The sequence below is a fragment of the Calypte anna genome, chromosome 12, assembly GCF_003957555.1.
Source record: "Calypte anna isolate BGI_N300 chromosome 12, bCalAnn1_v1.p, whole genome shotgun sequence".
NCBI lineage: Eukaryota > Metazoa > Chordata > Aves > Apodiformes > Trochilidae > Calypte > Calypte anna.
The window spans coordinates 17,411,192-17,427,929 of record NC_044258.1 but is presented as its reverse complement, the minus strand read 5'-3'; the positions used below and the strand labels follow the sequence as shown (position 1 = coordinate 17,427,929).

At 40.7% G+C, this 16,738-nt stretch overlaps 1 protein-coding gene across 5 annotated transcripts in view; it reads left to right on the top strand.

Annotated features, from left to right (window-relative positions):
- FOXP1 (forkhead box P1) overlaps nt 1–16,738 on the top strand; it is a 377,025-nt gene that overhangs the window by 147,932 nt on the left and 212,355 nt on the right. For all 5 annotated transcript variants that reach the window (XM_030458438.1, XM_030458449.1, XM_030458445.1 and 2 more), the window contains exon 3: nt 8,913–8,978. The gene's annotated coding sequence lies outside the window, so the exon portion shown is untranslated. The remainder of the gene's footprint in view (nt 1–8,912; nt 8,979–16,738) is intronic.

The following is a 16,738-nucleotide window of genomic DNA, read 5'->3' as shown; positions in this document are numbered from 1 at the left end:
CATTAGAAGCTCCATTGGGATGGACAAAGGCTTTTACACACTGATATACTGATTAAATTTTGTTCTATGGTTTATTTTCATCGAGGCTAGATCACTATCATCTGTGTGAACTGTATATCTGACACCTTATTGGGAAGGTCATTTCTGTGCAAAAATAAAGAGTGATACAGGGGCTCTAAAATTTCTTGCAGAATTCTTTTATAGGGGATTTTTATCTGGTTAGGCTTGGCTAGCTCCTGTTAGCCACTGTATTGTGTTTTAACGTGGTGAGTTTTATCCAAGGGAAAGTAAGCACTCCCTCTATGCCATGGGAGTGCTCAGTGGATCTGAATATGCTTGATCCGCTTTAAAACCCTGAGTTCTATCCGGTGTCCTTTGAAATAATCTATGGCACATGCTTGAGAATCCAGGAAATGTGTTGCATCTTTTAAAGCCTGAATCTTCTTGTGTAAGTGCTCTTTTAGAATGAAATTTTGGTCCCGGACGCAGTCGTGTCGTCTGCGTTCCGCTGTAGTCTGGAGCAGGAGAGAGTAAGGCAGAGGACTATAATCTTATTTGTGTTTCAATGACAATCATTTAATACTGCAAGTTATTAAAAAATAATTAAATTACTAAAACCAACATGTAGCTAGGACTTACAATGAGAGGTCAATGTGATTTGATTCCTTAAGTTAGGAAGGGACACTGGTGAATTCCAATTGCTTTAAGATTGTGCTGCTTCATTCTATTTCTGGAATGAAAGGATAAACGAGACTGAAAAATAATTTATTTCTCTAGAAGCAAGAGTAAATCACAGTATATAATTATGTATATTTGATTATAATAATAAATGCTTAGAGGTGCTTGGTGGTTATCACAGTCTCTAATTTAGTTGCTTTTTTGAAGTAAATATAGTTTGGAGAGGTTGGTTTGTGAGAGTAATATTTTGAAAATACTGTTTTTAAGGGAAACTTAAGGAATTTCTTTCTTTTCTCCACACAAACTACTAAATAGGTCTACGTTATGCAGTGATTCCTGACAACTAAAATAGCCCAGTGTGTGAAATGTCTTTTCTATGGCAAACAAAACAGGGGCAGTACAAGCAAATTCAGATGTAATCCGTCAGTGAAACCGAAAGCCTCTGTATTAATTTTAAAACCTCATTAAGAAAAGACCGATCCAGGAACGTACTGGGATTCAGGAGAGTTAATGAAAATGAATTTTACAGGTGGTGCTTGGTAGTGTTTCTTCAGCTCTGGCTGGATGTGTGGCTGAGCCAAAGCGGGCAGAGCCCACGATTCAGATCTTTGCCAGAGCAATGCTGAGATTAGAACTGAGTGTTTGGCTTCGAGTTGTTGGTGCTGTTGTTATTTACTATTAAGAGGAGCAAAGCGTTTAGTGCTATGATTGGATTTTGATTTTTGTAGCTCCTATCCCCTTAAACAAGCTGTGGAGCTTGTCAGAGATCAGGACAGGTAGAATGCACAGCAGGCGTCTGATTTGAGCCAGTTACTCATTTGCTGAGTGTTTGTGTTTATGCAAAGGGGCCTCTTCCTGCATATTTAATCTAGAGTAAGGCAGTGGCTTTTGTTGTGTTTAGACCACATACCTTCAGTCCTTCCTTACACTGCAGCCAGTGTTGAAGCACAGAAAGGCTGGATAGTCAAAAGTGCTTTAGTGTTTTCAAACTCTCAACTTTCCGCACTTGGTTGGGAATCACTGTACAGCTGTAAGCCTTTTTCTTCCTCATTAATGGGTAAGTTTGCACTCCGGCAGAATGAGATACTTTTGTTTCTCTTCCATTTTATATATGCACAAAAACGTTGGTTTGTTTTTAATTGTCCAGACCTCTCCTTAAGTGTAAACCTTGTCCGTCGAGGGAGTTTGTTGCAGGGAATTAGATGACGAATACAGGTGTTTCTGGAATATATTTCTGAATAAAGTGCTAACTACCGTATTGCAATAGGCAGGTATTTGTGGGGAGGGAGAAGGGAGGGGGGAATGAGTTCGGTGTTATTATTCTTTGTACTAACAAATCCTGTTTTGTAACTATCCTGAAGATAATGCTTCCATTGTTAGCGAAAAGCTTTCAAACGGTGTGCAACGCAGAACTGCAAAAGCAGCAGCAGAAGGAAAAAAAAAAAAAAAAAAAAAAAGAGGAGAGAAAAAAAAAAAAAGGGAAGGGGGGGGAGGAGGAGGAAGAAAACCCCAACCCTCTGGTCTTTATTGTTTCCTTCGCAAGGGTCCTCACTCAAATGTCTGCGCTGTAATAGGAAGGTTTTTCTTATGTGGAAATTGAATCGTCTCTTCATTGATATTAATAGCACACTAGAGATGTTAGCCATGATGCGGAGTACCAGAACTGTAGAGTGGGAAACCTGATATTGCAGGGGGGAAAAAAAAAATGACAGTCCTATTGCTCCTCGGTGTGGGAGACATCCCTCCCTGAGAGCAGAGTTTGCATAATGGCATCCCGGCTTAACTATTGACTTCTAGGTATTTTAATTCTCGGGTTCTTTTCTTTTAGTGCAGGGATAATTACTGCCGCTCGCTCTGGCGCTTATTAACCGCGCAGCTCGGTGGCTGCTTCAGGATGGACGAAATTTAGTTTTAAAAACGACTTTGGAGAAAATGCGTGTGGTGTGCCGGTATAATGGATCTGCTGGCTGTGTGGTGTACTCTCTACTAGGAGAATGTCCGGGTCCGAGGAGAGGGACTCGGTATCAAAAATTAAAGGCAAGATGACAAAGGGCACGTCTTCAAAGCAGACGGCTGTAGTGCAGGCAGCGCTTGGAGAAATGTGGAAAATGTGCAGCGAGGCCAGAAGTAGTAGTTTTGGTTACCAATTAACTATTTCCTTCGTTTGAGTAACTCCTCTCAAACAGAAGAGTGTGCTGTTCCACCACATGTTGGAAAGTGTGAGAATCTGAATAAAATTTCATCAACCTTATTAAAATATGTAGGGACTTTGGTCTTCTTGGGTACAAATCAGCCTACAGACTCTGAGGCATTTATTAACAATGAGGCTGCCGAGGGTTTTTAATAACAAAATTACAAATACCATATCTAATTGTAAGTGTATTACTTTTATGCACCAGTTAAAAAAAAAAAAAACTTTTTATGAGGAAAAGTACCTCAGTCAAAGCACCTTGTGTGATTAGTGCTATTGTATTCTTAAATTTTGATTGATAGAGATAATAGTTTTCACTTAAAAATACAGACAGGTACTTTAACTTTCCATGACAATAGCTATTTGCATTTCTTTTATCTTTTTGTTTAACATTTGTGGGGGTTGGGACGGATTTGATTATTAACTCTTATTGCACACCGAGGTAAATGCTAAAACAAAGCTTTTGTTAAAGCTTCAAAGGTAAAACAGCAAATATTGTTTTTAGGCTTCAATATTTAAAGGCTGTTAAAGGATACCTCGAAAATATTTTCACATGACCATGACCAAGGGTATCGCTTGCCTGTCAGGTAAGGAGGGGAAAGCGGGGCCGACGGCGCTTCCCGCCCGGAGGGACAGCGGAGCGGCCACGGGCGGCTCCTGGGGTTCCCCTGAGAAGGGGGGGGGGGAGGGAGGTGTCGTGGGGCCGCCTAAGGGGGTCGTGGGACAGCCTGAGGGAAGAATTAGGGTGGCCCCAGGGGGGATTTAGGGGGGCTGGAACGTCCTGAGGGCCGCGGGCATGCGGGAGCTGCCAGGGCCGCCTGCAGTGCCCAGGTGACGGCGGGGTGTGCGTGTGGAAATCGGTATTTCCCGACGGTGGGAGAAGTCTCAGCCTTTCCCGAGGACCTGGCAGTGCCAGGCAGCCGTCTAGGAGCAGTGTTTGGAGTTGTGGAAAGTAACGGGTCCGGTGTTGGTTCTGCAAGAGAGTAATCCTGGCAGCCCTGCAGCCAGCGGATGCTCCAGGCTGCCCGGGGAAGGGATCTTCCTCTGGTTGCTTTTGGTTAACGCGAGGTCAGGTTTCGAGTGGAGAGTTAGGAGGCAGCCATAAAATGGTTAAGGCTGGCACCGAGGCACGGAGAGTTATTTTAAGAAACGGGGAAGATCTGGCGAGTATAAAACAGGCGGCAGCGTTTGATCTGCTGGCTCTCGGCGTCAGGGAGATGGCCTCTCATCATTTGATGGGGCATTTGACAGGTTTGATACTTTCTGGGAACGTGTGTTATGGGCTTCACGTCTGATGAATTCAATGAGGGCCAGCTCTGTTATGCAAAGTAATTCGTGTGAGGCAAATAACCAATCCATCATTAAAAGATGCAAGACATAACAGTCGCGGTTCAAATTCGGTATTGGAAGCGAGCTGTTCTTAACTTGTCTATTAACTGGCCCCATATTTCCTACATGAGCTATTAAAAAGCGGGGGAGGAATGGATTGTGATTAGTTTTGTAGCATTGGCTTCCACCGAGTGATTCTTTTCCAAGGTTATGGTGGACTTCAAAGGTAATATTATTTTGAAAGAGATGTGCTGTGCGTAGCTTTGTCCTCATGCTGTTATTTATTTTGATTTTATTTCTGTTCAGAATAACTAATAAGCACCGGCCCGAGATTCTGAACAGCCTGCTAATGACTGAAAATGAAAAAATCCAGGATGATTTGCTCCCTCCTTCCACCCAGAAGCAGCGAGGGAACGAGCATTAACATCCCTGTGTTCTGGCCTGTACCAAATCCTTTTCCCCCTCTTCGGAGTGAGGTGGAAGAAGTGCACTTAAGTCTCTCCCAGTTTTACTGTTCACCTGCATTTCACTTTCTGAGGAGGTGATAATGACTCCTGGTAGAGAAAAATCTGTACCCAGCCTCCTGAGATTTCCTATACACTGCACAATATAAAGCAGCCCCCTTGACAATGTTCAGAAAAAATATTCTCCCTCATTATTTAAAATATCTACTGTAATGTATTTGCTTAGGTTGCTGGATAACTCTCTAAAAATATAATAGGAACAACAAAACTATTGACCATCCAGAGAGCAATTCTACACGTGTTGGTGCAAATAATTGAAAAGAGTGCACTGGGTGAGAAGAGTAACCTGGGTGCAGGATTGTGCCCATCAGCTTGCCTGGTACCAGATGTTTCTTGTAGCAATCATGAGAGACCCTGTATTTTCAGGACTGGCAAAATAGCAAATGAAAAAAAAAATGTTTTGTTTTTTTTCCTCTTAAAAATGTACAGGAAATCTACAGTTGACAAAAACAGCGACTGCAGGTGTTGCTGCACAGGACAAGAAAATAATAATTATGAGACATTTTTCGTATTTCAGCCTGTGTGCAGCTGAATCTGGCTCAGGGAGTTTTTGAGCGAAAGAAGCAGCTATATTAGGTGTTTATGGTTCACTTTATTTAGAATAAATTACTGCACAGAGGTACTTATTTGGATGATCAAGTTTTGAAATTTTAAAGCTTTCAGGAAGCCTTGTAGTAAATATTTTAATTAGACACAATAAATATATTTCAGCTGGTCTTGTATAAGAAAAAATGAAGGGAAATCAAATTTCAGACACAATTTTTTGTTGTGACGTTGGATGTGTGTTTTATTTTCTCTCTTTAATTTTAATTTTTTTTTTTTAAAAGTGCTTTCTAGGTAGTGAAGGGGAGATTCCCCTGCTATTTAAGGTTTCCAATAATGAATTGTAGCTTTCTCAAGGTTGGGACACTGGCAAAAAGATGTAGATGAGTAATTCAAAGTAGGGGGGCAGCTGAACTGGTGTTCTGCTTTCCTGTGTAAAATTACTCACCAGCCAGTTTGTGTGGGATGAAGGGCTTTGGTAATCTATTTTTGGCTATACCCAAGGCTCTTCTCATTTAGGTATTAGTAAAAAAGTTACTGGTTTAGGTAGATGTTCATTCTGCAATGCTCTTTGATAGACCTTGTGGGATCAAATGAGTTATAAGGTCCTGGGATCAAATGAGCTGCAAGGTCTGACCCAACAGGAGGTGAAATGGCAAAACCTCTGATGGTCTTGCCTGGTGCCTTGGTACCAGGTAAATAGGTGGGATCTGATCCAGGGCAATAGGTCTGTTAAAATCAACTGGAAAAATGATGGCAGTGGCTTGGGTCATGACCTTTATAGGATTGGTATCAGTTGACTTCACAAAATCCTGCCAGAAACAGTTGTTTTGGAAAGTATCTTCATAGTCAAGGGTTTCAAAGTGCATTTTCTCATCTTGCTGGTGGGTAAACTGAGGCACCCAAATGTTTTCAGGAATAACCAGATAAAATTTGAGCAGGACATGTAGGTTTGCACAGACCACGTGCAGAAACTGGGATGCAAGTTGAGCCAGGGAGATGGCATCGTGTGTGCTTGGAGACCTTCCCTCCACTCATGAAACAGCAGGACCACTGCTGCTCACTCAGTGGATTTTTGTTTGTGGTTTGGTTTTCTATTTTAATCATTTCTTTGAGGGGAAAATGTGAGTGTAGTGAAGTGTCTTGCCTTGGTAGGACAGGATTTTTTTTCCATTGTTTGCTCCACACACACACACTTAGAGCGTTGATGGTACTTTGTGTTTATCTTAAAGACAGCATGATGGAAGGAATGCGTGTTGCCTAAATCAGTTTGCTCACCCATATAAACATTTTCAGGAGGAAAGTCTGTATTTGTGTTTCCACGTTTCGAGATACTCAATTTTATTTTTTTTTTTTTTTACTATTAATGAGGAATTTTCACAGGTGGGAACAGCTGTCTGTGCTGCTCATTTTGGCTTCAGTGGTACATTATCCAAATTTTTTGAAAGTCAGGTAGCACATAGCAAGACTTAGATAATGAAAGGAGCCTGGATTGCAATTGGAGTAATTTGTGAGAAGAGATGGAATCATCCTCAGCCTTCCTTAGGGCTCCTCCTTGTCCTCCTTAGGGCCTCTTTGCCTCACACTGGAGAACTCTGGGCCAGTGTTCCTGAGTTTCCTTGGAGTATATTCAGTTTATATATGACAAAAAGATGTTACCTGCTTTTCAGAGCACTGCCAAGAGGGATGCTGTATGTGTGTTTTATGCAAACCTGTAATTTCAGCAGTTTCCTCAAAAAGTACATTTTAAGATGGTTCATTTACTATCAGGAAGACTCTCAGGGTAGAAGTGAAGTCTGCTTGCAAACCACTGCCAAAATAAGGATCTGACTGCCAAATAGCCAGAAAATTTATAAAACAGATAAATATGAAGAGGGGTTTAAAGTGTCAAATCCAAGATAACCCCTGCAGCACAGCAGGATAAAAGCCTTTATTGTTGCTAATCTAAGAGCAAATCGGATGTCAAAGGTCAGGTATTTTACATAAAAGATGTATTGTCTTACATACTCTCAGGAAGGTGAGAGCTGACCTATTAAGATGGAGTAGTGTTATGTCCTTTGCAGTGCAGAATCAAGAATGTCTTGCATACCCCAGCAGAACACAGTTTCTTATGCAGCAAACATGTACAAATTTTGGCCCCTCATCTTCTGGTGCTGCCTGTGAAAAGCTTCTCACTTAAAGCATTAAAAATGAAGTAAAAATAAAATAAGATGCCAGGGAGCATCAGCTAAAACCAATATAAATTTCGTTTCATCTCAAGGTCATTTTTTTTTTCCTGGCTAAAATTAATTAAAATTAAGTTCAATGCTAAAGAAGTAATGCCTCATTCTTTTTGTGAAAACATTTTTCCCTTCCAAAATAAATGGCAAATGAGTACTTTTTCTTTTGAAAGAACTTAATGAAGATTCTGATTTTTCCCAGAGATGGGTATTTTACTGCTTCACCTACTGATGTGTAAATAGTGTAACTTCCCATTTGGTGAGTTTCACGAACACCCCCAAAACTACACATTCCTGTGTGAATTTGGTGAAATGGAGTTTCACGTAGCTCTGTCTTACACATCCCCATGTCACTGACTTTCCGTTTCATATGATGTCATCTGTGTCACCAAGTTATTGCATATTTCTCTGTCTTTATTACATATTATCCTGCACCTCTGCAGCAGAAGATCAACATTTCAGTGAGATTATATTATAATTTCAGTCTACTAGGTATTTGGTCAATTGATGTAGAATTAATTCTGAATGCTGTTAGTGGTTTGAGTTAGTAACTTGATCTAAATTAATAAACAAATGTTTTTCTTTTCTCTTGTACCATATGTTGATCCCAATTACATGAACAGAAAGTGGCAGATTGTCATGTTTCTTAAAAGATTACATACTCTTTTGCATAAGAGAGAGTACACAAGATACAGTAATATACAGGGTAAAAAAAAAAACAAAACCCTACACGTGCTGTTTTCTCCCTCCTACTTTTTATAAAGATGCACTTTAATTATTTCTCTTTTTAATACCCACTGCTCTTACCACCTTGGCATACTTGATGTGCTCCTGGTAATGCTTAAAGAGACAATATCCCAAGACAGTAAACAACTTTTTGAATTAGGAAGATGCAGCTAGTTTTAAAATCTCATCTAAGACTGTGTCTCTAAGGAAAAGGATGAGAAAAAAGGAAAGATTGAGAAGCTAAAATAGCAGTGGTTACAAATGGTCTTAAAATGCCTGAAGTAAGGAGAACCCATTCAGACAATAGTCAGATTTCTGAAACAAAGAACTGAACTCATCTATTATTCAAACTGAAAATAGATTGATAGACATCAAGATTAAGAAAGTTTATGCTAGAGAACAAAGATGTTTCATCTCCATGGGTTGTGTTCTTTTATTTTTATTTTTTTTTTTTCTCCCAAGGACCAAGTTGTTGGTGCTGAACTGAAGAGCCTCACCCTGGCTGGTACTGATAAGCACCAGTCCTGTGACTTGATTGTTTTTATTAACTCTCTCTGAAAGTCATTTGCCGTTAAACACGATTAGATTAATTTGTTGCTTTATTTATGTTTGTACTTGCAGATGTGGTGCCAATGAAAATGCTTTGGGTGGTGGTGCTGACACTGCCCCAGCACTCACGTGTGTCACCTTCTTTCTCTGCAGGGTAAGAAGAGTGACCTTCTTGGGTGGCTGTAGCTGAAGATTGCTTTACAGGAGCAACTGGAGAAGGTAAATACAAATTCTGGTTTGCACACAGTTTCTGAACCAGGTCTGAAGGTTGGAGCTGATCCTGCAAACCCCGGGAGGATGCTTTGGTTGCACAAGTGAAGGCTCCTCTGGCAGATTTCAGCACTGGTTTTGGAGTCACTGCTGTGCTTCAAGCCCATTTTTCCTGGGAAGCTAATGGTTGAAGTGCTCAGTTGCATTTTAGGCCACAAAGATGCACTTTTAGGCTTTCAGCCATGATCTGAGAAGGCCTTTTGGTGACCCTACAGAGGCTGTGTGTGAATGGGAAGACCCTGCTCTGCCTGGGCTTGGTGGCCACATGGCCAAGTCCATGTCTCAGCATCTATAGATGCTGGGCTGGGAGGTGCTGTGGCACAGGTCTGGAGCAGCATCCCTTTGCCAGGGAATATCCCTGGGGAATGTCAGCTCCAGTTTTGCTTTTTCCCAGGCTGAGACACTCCTGGATTTACAACAGCATGTCCAGCAGAGCAGGACAGCACAGTTAATTTGATTGCTATCACTGTAAAAATTTAAACACATGATTTTTAGTCTTTTGGAACATGGTAAAGAGAAATCTCACTCTCTGCAAAATTATTTTTATTTAAAGCAACGTGAAATCCCCTTCCTTCTAAATTAACTCCTCGCCTCTCTTCTGGTCCAAAGTTTCAAGTTGGAAAGGAATATTAACATCACAAAAGTGGTGATTCACAAAATTAACTTGCAGAAGAGCAGAGTAAGGCAGCTCAGTGTTTGGTACTGAAGGGTGTCATCTGACTGAGGTTCATATGGCTGCTTTATAATCACCTTCTTTCAGAAATTAATAGTCGGTTAAGCACCATAGCAACAAGCAACACTGATGTAAGTGCTGAGCTGCTGCTCACTGTGATGTCAGTCCTCCTTAGTGCTGTTCTCTTGACCTTCTTCGAATATAAAATGGTGATTTCATTTTAAACTTCGAATTTTTTCAGCATCGGAATGAATTAGAGCTATTTTTAATTTTAATTTTATTAAAATGTACTTCGGGGGGGGGGGAATATGTCCCCGTTCTCTTCTGTTTTAAATTTAAATAGGTCTGAGGGTGATGTGGTTTTTTAATTATTATTATTATTATTTAAGTTCTTTGTTGCTGAAAATATCTATTTAGTAAAGATGAAATTCATGAAGTTCAGGTGAATATTGCAGTCCTTGGCTGTGCCAGTGCTGTATTCCAGCTGTATGACACTTGCCTCTCTTCAAGACAGGAGTTTTACTCTGGGTTGTTGGTTTGTTTTTTTTTTTTTAATGGTGGAGCCCATGGGGTCCTAGGTGGATTTCAGCTATTGGAGAAGCAGGAGGTCTTGCTGTTTAAGAAGATGGTGGTGGCTTGCCCTACACTTGGACAATGTTCCCCTTTGGACAGTTTGTGAAGAGGGGAAAAATTTTAGGTTCCAAGTGCAGCAGGATTTGTGGAGCCACAGCTCATGCATGGCACGGTGCTATGTGACACAGGAAAATCAGGAATTTTGCTTGCAATAGTGCAAGGTGTTACCTTTCAGAATAGCCTCAAGTTTTTAGGATGTGTCTACATCCTAGAAACTGATCCAGGCTCAGTGGGAAAACCCTGAGGGCTGGAGAACCACGCGTGGGTCAGCCACAGTGTGTGCAAGTCTGATGCATGTTCAAGGATGTGTTTTCACAACTAAAATTCACACCTTGACAAAAAAGAAGTTGTTCCAAGTGCCCTTTACTGTTAGAACTTGTTCCTGTGGGAAGCTTTGGCTCTGCCCTCCTTCCATTGCAGTGAGAGGTGCTGTTTGCAGTGGAAACCTATTTACTGCAGTATCAGTCCATAGTCTTGCAACATACTCCATAAAATGAAGCCATAATGAATGATATGTGGTCCCAGAAACTGGCCTTCAAATTTCACCTGGGTGAGAATTGAAACTGCCAAGATAATAAACCACGAGAAGAAGAGATAGTAATGGAAATAGTGATAGAGTCCTCATTAGAGCAGTGCCACTGAAACAGGGAAGGTTAAGGGTTTGGTTGATTGAGTTTGAGCTCAATTGCTTGATAGCTTAATTTCAGGTGAAATCCCATCTTCTGAGTTAGCAGTTAAGCTGCTCAGTGCAGTTCCTGAGCAGGACTCAGCTCCTGGAGGAGCAGTCGTGTGGCCCTGGGTGTCCCAGCACTGCCTGCAAGCCTGGCCTCAGGTGTGTGGACTGGGGTACAGGGTTGGTCAAATAGCTTTTTTTTTTTTATTCTGTGTTTTGTTTGCTTGCTTTTTATTTATTTTTTTTTCTCTCCTGTGAGCTCCAAACAGCTCTGAGCGAAGGCACAGATAACAGGATAGATAGAGCAAGGGGCTTTGATGATTAAACCTGCAGAATGAAGATGTTTACATTCTCCTTTATTTAGCACTGTTAGGCATGATGCCCAATGATATGCCAGTTTTGTTTTTTTTTTTTTTTCCTCAAAGGAACAGTTTGAATTGAGATGTTTGATCTGGGGAGAAAGGAGGGGAAATGTATTTTTACAGAATTCTGGACAATAGTGTTAGTTTTCCAGGAGCAGTCATTTGTTTAAATATATGTAAAAGCATTTTCAATAATCAAACACCATTCAGTGAGCATTGTAAATCAGGGATAGCTTGCATGCTGAAAAATTGAAAAGTATAAAACATGCTACTAAAGTTGTACATAATTGATAACAAAAGACACATGCTGACTTTTAAGATGGCAAAGATAGAATCCTTTAGAAAACTTTTAACAGGGAAAAAAAATCAACACAAAGGATTTAGCAAAGTTGCACTTAGTTGAAAATTTCAAATCTTAATGCTTGTGTCAGAGTTAAATGCTGATTAAATATTGATAATAAAACAGAAACTGCCTGCTGTAATTCAGAACTGAATGAGGTGATCAGCAGATAAATCTGTGGGTTGGAGCTTTAACATTTTTATATATGTATATTTTCTCCTTCCTTCCCTTCAAGGCAGGAGAAAGGTCAGATAAATGGACTTTATTCCTAAGCTCAATGCAAAAAATGATGGGCTGGTGAGGTTCTTAGTCCTGCATTCTGTACTGGCCAGGTGGCAGTGATGCTTCCACGTCAGGCAGTGGGAAATTATTAGGGTGATGTTTTCTGTACTGAGTTTGGCACCTTGGTTTTTCTTGCTATTTTGACCTAATGATCCTAAAACATACTTCAGAGCAGAAGCAGTCAGCATTTCTTGAAGATGTGGTGTACAGTTTCTTCTGAATTATGGGTCTTGTTACTTGGGTGCATTCATAAGAGAGTGTATTAGAGCAGACAGCTTGGTTCTGGGACATTTTCTCTAATGTTTTTTTTCTGCCACAGGCCCAAATTACATAGAGCTGTACTGGAAGCATTTTGTGTGAGTGCTTCTATCACCTCCAGCAGGAGATGGGATCTAGGAGACCCTGGAATACCTGCTGAAGGGGTGGTAGTTATGTAGCTGAAGTGATTAGTGCCTTGGCAAGCCAATGTCTGAGGCTGGATTAATTTATTTTTGGTTTGTTGGGAGCAGTTGTAACATCCTACTTTTTTAAGACCTTTTGAGTTGCTCAGTTTGAAAGGTGCAGTGCATTTCTGTAATCTCTAGCAAAAGAAATTACTGTATTACTCACATGTTTTTGGGGTAAGCCCTAAAAAGGGTGTGTGGGGGCCTTTGGAAACACAATCTGCTCGAAGACCTCACCTATTTTAATGAAAAGCTTAGTCCAGAAATGGCTGAAGCTGTGACTTTTCGGAAGCAATTGGGTCAAGAAGATGTAGAAAATAGATTAAGGCATTTGGAATAATTTAAAAAGTATCTGAGCAAATCTCATTAGCATGGACCACTAGCATGCAGTATTGAAGACTTCAAAGATCTGTCAGAGGAGTTCTTTCTGTGCTATTGTCTGCCAGCATTAGCAGTCTCAAGAGAACGTGTTTCTTTTGTTTGCTTTTGGCCCATTTAGCTTTTCTTCTTTTTTCTTCTTCTTCTTAATGTTCCTTAATATATTATAAATCTTCAAGTGGGCTGGAAGAAAAATATGTTCAAGATAGTCAGCAGGAGGTTTTGATCCTCTTATCTGATGCTTTGGGACCAAATCATTCTGGTCTCCATGCTAAAGTGAAGGAGATTTGGCCAGTGCTTTGCATAATCCTGCAGTGTTTCTCCTTTTAGCTTAGGTAGGCACTGGATACCATCTTCAGTAAAATGCAGGTGCTGATTTCTCTTACTTAACATGCCCTCCAACCAACCAAACTGGGAAGAATGTGAAGCACAAGACTGAACAGTTCCTGCACCCCTCTGCATTTGGAAAACACCAACCCCATCAGTCCCCACAGCTCAACCCCAGCTGCATTTGTTGGAAATGGCCCAGGATGCAAAGGCTGCAGCTGAAGCAGCTCTGAAGGATGAGCTGCTGCCTGGGAGTTGCTAAAAAGTGCTGTGAAGTTGATGACACTCAGCTACTGAGTTCCATGCAAAATTGGCCATAGTGGCAAGTGCTGTCCTGGAGCTGCAGGAAGGTGTTTGAGTTCCTCCCACCACCCGTCTGCTTACAAAGCACCTGAAGCTGTGTGCATCCCAAAAGGGAGACAGGACATCCAGTGCTAGGCACTGGTGTGTCTGCAAGGGATAATTTTGTTGTTGTTTAAGCCCTCTGGACTTGTCAGCCTGAGCTGTTTGGTTGGGAAAAAGTGCTGTAAAAGCTTTTTTGAAAAGTTGGAGCCTGTTTTTGGGCTATTGGTGGTCCATGGGCAGCCTGTTCTCTCTGGGGATGGTTGGAGCTTTGCTATGGGTGTGATCAGCAGGTTGGTCACTGTGTCCATCTCTAAACTTAGCCTACAGAGATAGCAAGGAAACAGCTTCTGATGCACCATGTAGTACAGACTATGCAGCTTCCAGCCTGGTTCTTAAAGAGCAAACTGGATAATACATAAGGATATTCTGCCTTTTATCAGAGCTCAGGTGAAGAAAGGATTTGGAATAATGGCATAGGTAGGAGTGGCACTGATCCTCATTATTCCAGAACCCAGGTATGGGTCAGGTCAGACAGCCTGAACTCAAGCTCAGTCTCAAATCCAACAACTAAAGCCCCAGAAATACCCAGTTTTAAGCTTTCCTTCTGAGGCAGACGAATAACTGAATTAAGAATTGTGTTGCCCTGGTGCTGCTGGGCCCCAGGATGCAACTTGCTGGTACAGAAAGGCTGATGGGGACTAATCAGAGAATCATTATGGTTGAAAAAGACCTCTTCAGATCATGAAATCCCAAGTGCCAACCCAACACCACCATGCACACCAGTTCTATCTGGTGGCATCCCATAGACATGCCTGCTTCTCAACACAAAGGCAAGAGCCACGTGTAGATTTGCAGGCTTGGAAGCTGCCTTTTGGTGTGATAAAATCTAGGGATGTGAGGAAGTGACACTGGCAATAGATTCTGATTGCATATTCCATATTTTATTTGGTCCTCTCTTAGGTCACTGCCTGTTGCCTTCTACCACACCAGAAGTGTCTTCCGGCACACTTGAGTTATTGTCCTGCAAAAGTAGCAACAATATTTTATATTTTATAGTGTTACAAGACCAGTGATGTCAGTGGGCATTGCAGGAGGGCATCCTTTTTGGGTTGTTTTTTTTTTTTATTTGGTAGCTCATACTAAAGCCAAGGCATAAAAAAAGAAAAAAAAAGCAGTAAGTTTTGGCCTGATTGCCTGCCCATATTTCTCACTGCAACATCTGAAAGTGTTTTTCACTGCTGCTAATGGCAGGAACTTCAGATGCCACCTCTGAGATGCTTAATTGCTAACTGGTTTTTCTCCCAGTGCAATCAGTGAATTTTAATTTGGGGCTCTCCCACCTCTGCTGGCCTCATGCTTTTCCCCTCTGTTTTGCATAACATTCCTTAATTGCTTAAAAGAGTCCTTTCTGCCTGGGACCTCACTGTTTATTTTTTTTAGTAGGGGAGCACAAACATTTGGACGTTTGTAACTAAGCCTCTGACGTCATTTCCAGTGCAAACCATTAATATCTGTGGTTGATAGTGGGGCTTTTCAAAATAGATTTTGGTTGAGAAATGGTCAGCTTTTTATTTTGCTGCTTAAAAAAAGTAGAATTGTTATTATCCTTAAAAAAAAAAAAAAAAGTGAATTTGCATCTATGGAGTAGCAGATCACTTCATTCTCCTTTTGTACCCTTTTTGTTATTTTTGATGGTCCATTTTTTAGTTGTAAGGCAAGTGTTTCATTTAACCCTCTGATGTGCTAAGGGTTGGTGTATCCCAGTGATGGAAGGAAATTGTGGAAGGGCACAGAATTTCCTCCTCCTGGGGCACTTCCACCAATGGAACAGGGCTACACAACCCTGACATTCCTGATGGTCTGGAAAGGTCTTAGAAATAGAAAGTGATCATTTCAAAGCCAACAACAGCATAAATCAATAATTTGAGCCAGGAGACAATTTATTTTTGAGGGGGGGAGGTTGTTGTGTTGTTTATTTTCTACCCCTTTTGAACTGGAAAAATGCCATGCAGTTATTTTTATAGTCTGTGTTTGCTTTATTGCTGTCATCGTTCTCCATTTAAATTTTATTCCAGTAAACGAGGATTTTTATTGGGAAAACCTTGCTTTTAAAGCTTTATTGAATACAAATTGAACTGGAAAAAAATATTCCTGGGAAAAAAAAAAAAAGAAAACTACATTTCTGAAAAAGTACAAATCCTATGGTGTCTTTATTCCTCTTTGAGATCTGGTGTCAGGAAAAAAAAATGTGCTTTTATTGTTTGTTTCCTTTTAGGAAGGAGGGATGATTGCTTTTGGTGGTACTTACTTAAAGCCTTCAAAGCTCTGAGCTTAGTTTTGGAGAACATTAAAATAAGCCCACAGGAGGTCTTGTAAAAGTTGTAAGAAATTGTAAGCATGTCTGCTGAGTCAATTATATGAGACAAATTGCCAGACTAAGGCTGCAAGGTTCCAAAGTTGTTATTTACTCTGCTATCTTTAAAACAATTAGTTTCTGCCTCTGATTTCACAGCAGATAAATACATGTTTTGAAGGGGAGAAAAAAGATATTAATTAGACAAAATACCATTTAAAACCGAGATGTCTGGATTTATACTCAGGTAGTTAAAAAGAAGGCCAGTTAAAAGCCTGTACTTTTGAAAGTTGGATAAGTAACAAAAAAATATAGTTGAAAAATACAAAGTTTGTCTTTTTGAAATGTGAGACCTCAATGCACGAGGCAATCTATTTTTAGATAATTTGAATTTTAATATTGAAGTAATTATTTATTTTTTTTATATACATACCTTGAATCTCTGAGAGCATTCCTGATTTTTCAGCGTTTTCATTAACCCTGTTTTTTTCCCAAAAACTGTGTGAAAAGCTGCAAATCCAACATGTGCCTGGTATAAATCCCACATGTATAGTGTGTGCTTGCTAATTCTCTCCAAGTTTGGGTAGTTTGTTGAATGTCCCTGATCCTCAGGCCAGCTGGAGCATTACTGCTCCATCAGCTGCCATGGTTAACGTGGTTTGAAATACATCCACATCAGCCGTGGTGCTTTCTAGATATTTGATAAGGTCAAAAAAGTCCAGTCAAGTCCTTTTCCTCATTTCCCAGCACATTTAGGATGGGAAGCTCAGAAAGGAGCTGGGTAAATAGTTGGGTTTTACTACACCTGGTCATGCTTGGGGCTCTCATGCTGAAGTCCTACAGGGATTCCCAGCTCAGCAGTGTTGTGGTGCTGTGCTACATCCCCTGTATCCCAGTGTC